General features: G+C 45.8%; 1 protein-coding gene across 1 annotated transcript in view; it reads left to right on the top strand.

The window, feature by feature from the left end:
* Positions 1–266: 266 nt before the first annotated feature.
* Ctnna1 (catenin (cadherin-associated protein), alpha 1, 102kDa) overlaps positions 267–6,000 on the top strand; it is a 161,869-nt gene continuing 156,135 nt past the window's right edge. The window contains exon 1 of the mRNA XM_005382092.2: positions 267–403. The gene's annotated coding sequence lies outside the window, so the exon portion shown is untranslated. The remainder of the gene's footprint in view (positions 404–6,000) is intronic.

Genomic DNA, 6,000 nt, shown 5'->3' with positions numbered 1-6,000 from the left:
GCGGGTCGGGCGTCCCCACGGGGCGGGCTGAGGGCGCGCGGGCGGGGGCGCCTAGCGCTCCGGGGAAGTTACGGGGCGCCGCGGCTGGGGAAGGGGTGACGCCAAGGCCCGACGAGGCGGCGGAGCTTCCTGTCGGAAAAGTTTCTCCAGCTTCTAAACTTTGTTCCGAGGCCCTCGGCGCGCCGGCCGCGGTGCGCCCGCTCGGGTTCGCGCTCGGTTCCCGGGCGGGGCGGGCGGGCCGTTGTTTTCCGGGGAAGCGGTTGTTGCGGGGTTTGGCGGCTCCCCTCCCCCCGCCCTGAAACTTCCCGGGGTGCGTGCCTGGACGCCGGGGAGCCCGCGCTCCGCCCCGGCCGACTCAGAGGCGGCTCTCGCGCCCTGGCGCAGTCAGCCTTGCCGGGGAAAGGTACGCCACACCCGCGCTCTTCCGGCGCTGCCGGTGTGAACCTTTACTTTGAAACTCCTCGGCCCACTTGTGTGCTTCGTCGGACGCGCCGCGCCCGCAGCCCTCGTTTCGGGAGCGGCACTAGGAAGCATTTTGCTGTTGACTTCCAGGAGTCTGTGCGTCTGAACAACTTGTTGGGAAAATGTCCGAATGCCTAACCTCGGCCTGGCAGCAATGGCTTCCCAGGCGTGCGGGCGGGGCTGGCCCGAGGCCAGGTTCGACACCCTCCCGTCCCGCGTCTTTAACTTTTCGTTTTCCTGTGTGTGTTTCGGGGAGAATTTCGGTAATTTAGAAAAGAGAGTGAGGTATGTTAAATTTCCCACCAAATTAAAGCTCTTTCGTGTTCATGAAGGAGGCAGTCTTTCATTGTATTGTGGCAGGATAGGCGTTTGCCTGAGAGGGTATTTTGTATTTAGCTTTGATTTTTAGAGGGTTGACAGGTGGTGGTTTTCTTGAACAGAGTTTGTAAGTCATATTAGATGTGTTTTATTTTACAAAAGGAAAGAGCTGGGTGATCATCCATAGCCTATGCTCAATTGTTTGCTCTTCTTGATTTTTATCGTATTAAAAATACGTTTTCCCCCTATTTTCTGGTCTCACGAGTGATTAAGACGTGGTCTTTGTCCCTCAGGGCTCACAGTGTAATGAAGGTGGCACACACACGGGTGTAGTATGAGACTGTTTTAAGGCGGTAACAATACTGAGCAGAAATTACTATGTAACAGCAACAGAAGAAACTTGTGGAGCCGTGGAGAGATGGCTAAATTAATAAATTTAATTGAATAAGTATGGAAAGGCTTCTGGGAGATGGTGACATTTGAACTGGGTGAAATGGGAATTGAGTTAGATTCATCATGTTCAGAATGGTACTGTTTCCTCTTCTGGACCCAGACTGGAGATCCAGAGAAACTGGTCCTGGAAGTTCTTTGAGAAAGCAACAGTGTGAGCCGGGCCTGTGGTGCACGCCTGTAATCCCAGCACTCCCGAGGCAGAGGCAGGAGGATAGCTGCGAGTTTGAGGCCAGCCTGGGCTCCGTAGTAAGTTTGAGGGCAGCCTGAATTCCATAGTGAGACCCTGTCTGGAAAAATAAAAGTAACAATGTGAGACGTGACCGTCGGCTGGGCTTGGAGGGGGCCGTGATGGTGTGTATCCTGGTGAAGATCTGCACAGAAGGACCAGAGTGTCTTGCAGGTGTGTAGCTTGGGTACTCTTGGGGTGAGGGAAAGGCCTCCTGTGAGCTTGCTGGGAAAGGGGAGGCCAAGTCCAGAGGGCCATGTTTCAGTTTTATTCTAACGGTGAAGGACACACTGTAGGGAGTTTTGGGTATGATAACTTTTCTAACTCCTGCTGAGGCTTGGAGAAGGCTTGTATTTGTATGCTTGTGGAAGCAGGGAGTTGAGCTAGGAATCTAGATAGTGGGGGTAAATTAGGTGATAGGGATGAAGGGAGTTGTATTTTGGAGAAATGAGACAGGACTAAAAATACAGATTTTCTTTGTAAATTTATTTCCTCAGTGATTCCTGCATGTGTCTCTTGTTCCCCTTCTCCTTTGGTGAGTTCTTAGTCAGATCTCAAGATACAGCATTTTCAAACTGGGTGTGGTGGTGCTCACCTGTAATCCCAGCACTGGGGGAAAGCTGAGACTGGAGGATCACCACTAGTTTGAGGCCAGCCTGGACTACATAGTGAGTTTAAGAGCATCCCCAGCTACATAGTGACCCTGGCTCAAAAACCACACACAGACACTTGCTACAGCATTTTTGTATTTGGGAACAAACTTCTTGCTAAGTCCCCCAGCCCCTAGTGCAGTGGTAGCAAACCTTTTAGAGACCAGCTGCCCAAACTGCAACCCAAAAACCACTTATTTATCACAAGTGCCAACACTGCAATTAAACCTGAATACTGAGGTTTTAGTTTCGAAAAAATAACTGTTATCTGATGCTTGGGTGCTGGGGTGCTGGGGTGCTGGGACGACTTGGCTAGAATCCTGACAGAGGGCTCTGCCTGGCCCTGCAGCACGTGTAGGTAGGTTCCTGCCACTGCCCTGGAGATACAAACTATGGGCCTTTGGCCTTTGCACCAACTACATCCCAGCCTGTCTCTCTCTCTCCCTCTATCTATCTATCTATCTATCTATCTATCTATCTATCTATCTATCTATCTATCCTTCCACAGTGTCACCCAGAGTTGCCCAGGTGCATTCTGAACGTTTGTAGTCCTCCTGAGCCTCTGTGCTGGAATTACAGGCATGGCCACTGTGGGATTATAGGCATGAGGCTGCACATTGCTCATTTTTTAAAGACATACTTCCATTGTACTGTACTGTATTGTTTTGAAAGCTGGGACTGAGCCTTAGATCTTGGCCTGGAGAACCTTACAGAAAGAAGGAGAAAAAGTCTTTCTGGCGTGTAGCTTGTGGGTTCAACAGTACAAAGATTGTCATCTTTGTACCATGAAAACTACTCTAGTTTTTTGGATAAACTTTTAGTGCTTGGTTTGGTACTTTTTTTCCTATGGTTTTCCTTCTCTTAGTCATGGCAAACCCTTTAGAGCTTTCAGTGATACAAACAGCCCAGTTGGCACACACATTCATCACCACTGTCTTCAGACCATCCTTTTTTCATTTAACCATCTGATGTGCTCAGTTGTTCTTAAAATACACTTTAGAACCCTGGGTGTGATGGCTCATGCCAGTATCCCAGCACTCTGAGAGGCTGAGGTGGGAGGATTGCAAAGTTCAAGCCTAGTCTGGGAATTTAGCAAGTTAGTAAGACCCTGTCTCAAGAAGTAAAAAAGGGCTGGAGATGTAACTCAGTGGAAAAGCCCAGGGTTTAATCCCCAGTATCATAAACAAAACACCTTAGATGTCACTGCCTCTGGGTTTTCTTTTTGATCTCAGTATACCTTAGGTATCTAGTATATCTACTGTGGTTGCATCATTTATCGTGATTGGTAAATTTGTGTGTGTGTGTGTAGTGCCAGGGCCTCACACACTAGCCAAACTATCTGTCACTGATCTATAACCTAGCCTTTGTAGAATTTATTTATTTATTTTTTGGTCTTTCTGAGACAGGGTTTCACTATACAGTTCAGGCTGGCCTCAAACTCGCAGCAGTGATCCTCCTCCTGCCTCAGCCTCCCCAGTGCTGGGACTATAGGCATGAACCACCATATCTCCCCTCCCCTTCCCTCCCTTCCTTTCTCTTTCTCTCCCCTTTTCTTCCTCTCCCCTCCCCTCCTCTCCCCTCCTCTCCTCTATGTAGCTAGCCTCAGCTGGCTCAAAACTTGGAGTGATAGCCTCTTGCCTCAGCCTTCCAGGTGCTGGGATTACAGATGTGTACCACCATACCCAGCTGTCTTTAATAACACTCTTTAAAAGTATAATATGCTTGGAGCAAATTGCTCAAATCATCACTACCTGTTCAGTTCATTAATACAAAGTGGATGCCATCCATGTTTGCTGGCTAGGCCAAGAGATGGCGAGTTATCAGCACACCAGAAATGCCCACTCTGCTTTGCAATTGCTGTTTATCCCTCTGCTGCCATGAGGTGTTTTTTTTTGGGAAATTGAACTCAGGACCTTGCTAGGCAGGTGCTGTGCCACTTAGCTATATCCCCCACCCTGCAATGAGGTTTTAGTCTCAGGATCTGAAACATTATGATTGCTCAATACAAATATTCAACAACCGAGCTACTGTTCTGTGACTAGGACATTGGATGAATTGGTCACTAAATGAGGAATTGAGCCAGGTGTGGTGGCGCATGCCTATAATCCCAGCACTCTGGAGGCTGAGGCAGGAGGATCGTTACAAGTTCGAGACTAGCCTGGGCTACAAAGTGAGCTCAAGGCCAGCCTGAACTGCATAGTGAGACCCTGTCTCAAGAAGACCAAAAAAAAAAAAAAAAAAATGTTCTTCATCATAGGTTATAATAAAGTTATGTTGTAGGCTGTTTCTTGTTATTGCTAATTTGTCATTGATTATATATGTATTAGCTGATGAATTATGATGGTAACATGGTTTTAGGAGTTTTTAATTTTATGAGACTCAGTCCTAGAGTTTGAACTTTGTCGTTTGCATAATGAATAAAATAGTTTATAGTACATACTTATTTATTAATTTTTTCTTTTTGAGACAGGGTCTCGCTGTGCACTTCAGCCTAGCTTTGAGCTCACTTTGTAGCCCAGGCTGGTCTTGGACTCGAAACAATCCTCCTGCCTCAGCCTCCCGAGTGCTGGGATTACAGGTGTTCACCACCATGCCTGGCTGTGGATGTTTAATTTCTGATGTGATGAAATGCTGGTTTGTTCTTTCAGTTATGAAGTGCTGGACATGACGTGTTTTTGTCCATATTAAAGAGTTGTCTTTTGTTTGCTGTATAGTTCAGTCTAGCTTTGAACTTACTATGTAACCCAAACTGGCCTTGAATTTGCAGCGATTCTCTCACCTCAGCCTTCTGAGTGCTGACGTTACAGGTGAGCTGAGGTTACAGGTGTGTGGCCTGGTTTAAGGATTGTCTTTGAGTAAAAGTATAGAACATGTTCCACATTTAAGCATCATTGAGTTGCTGACATAACCTTCATCAGAAGCCTTGCAGACCACAAATTCTTTTGCTAGATGCTAATTTTTTTCAAGGCCATTACATTCATTTGTATCTTTGTTTCCTGTGATCCTAACATTTCTTTGCACCTAGCAGGTACTGCTCAATAAATACTGAATTAATTATAATAGGTACATTTAGGTACAGGATTGTGCCAGGTTGGTATGAAAATAGAGGGATGGCTTCATATCTAAATTTTTTTAAAAATTAAACTTATTTAGCCAGCATTGTGGTACATACCTGTAATCTCAGCTGCTTGGAAACTGAGGCAGGAAGATCACAAATTTGAGGCCAGCTTAGGCAATTTAGTGAGACTCTGTTTCAAAATAAGAAAATGAAAAAAGGGGTTGGGTATGTAGCGGAGTGCCAGAACAAGCCTGAAACCCTGGGTTCAATTCCCAGTACCTCGATAATGACAGTGGCAGCAGCAAGAACTACTCATACCACCTAGAAAATGCTACATCTTTCATGTATATCTTTGTCTTTTCCTAGGGGTGTATACTGACTATTTTATAACTTTATAAAAATGGTTTACTTTGCGTGCTCTTTTGTAATTGACTCTACTTATTATAACTTGAACATGTTTCCTGGTAGTATAAAATCAACTTTTATTTTGTGCAGTACTAAAAAGAAGTGCTGCTGGTTGCAGTGGTGTATGCTTATATATAATCCCAGCATTTTGAGATGCTGAGCAGGAAAACCCACGCTGGGCAATTTAGTTGAGACCCTATCTTTTTTTTTTTTTTTTTTTTTGGTACCGAGAATCGAACTTAGGACCTTGCGCTTGCCAGGCAGGTGCTTATGCCACTGAGCTATATCCCTGGCCTGAGATCCTATCTTAAAATAAAAAAGAATTTTAAAGAGGTGAAGGTCCTGGATTCAGTTCTCAGTACAAAAAAAAGAAAGAAAAAGAAATGCTGTCTAAACTAGGAAATGCCATCAATTTAAAAGACACATAG

This window comes from Chinchilla lanigera, unplaced genomic scaffold, assembly GCF_000276665.1.
Source record: "Chinchilla lanigera isolate Chin_1 unplaced genomic scaffold, ChiLan1.0 scaffold00017, whole genome shotgun sequence".
NCBI classification, from domain to species: Eukaryota; Metazoa; Chordata; class Mammalia; order Rodentia; family Chinchillidae; genus Chinchilla; species Chinchilla lanigera.
Note: the sequence above shows the minus strand (reverse complement) of the source record. Positions and strands in the feature narration are given on the sequence as shown.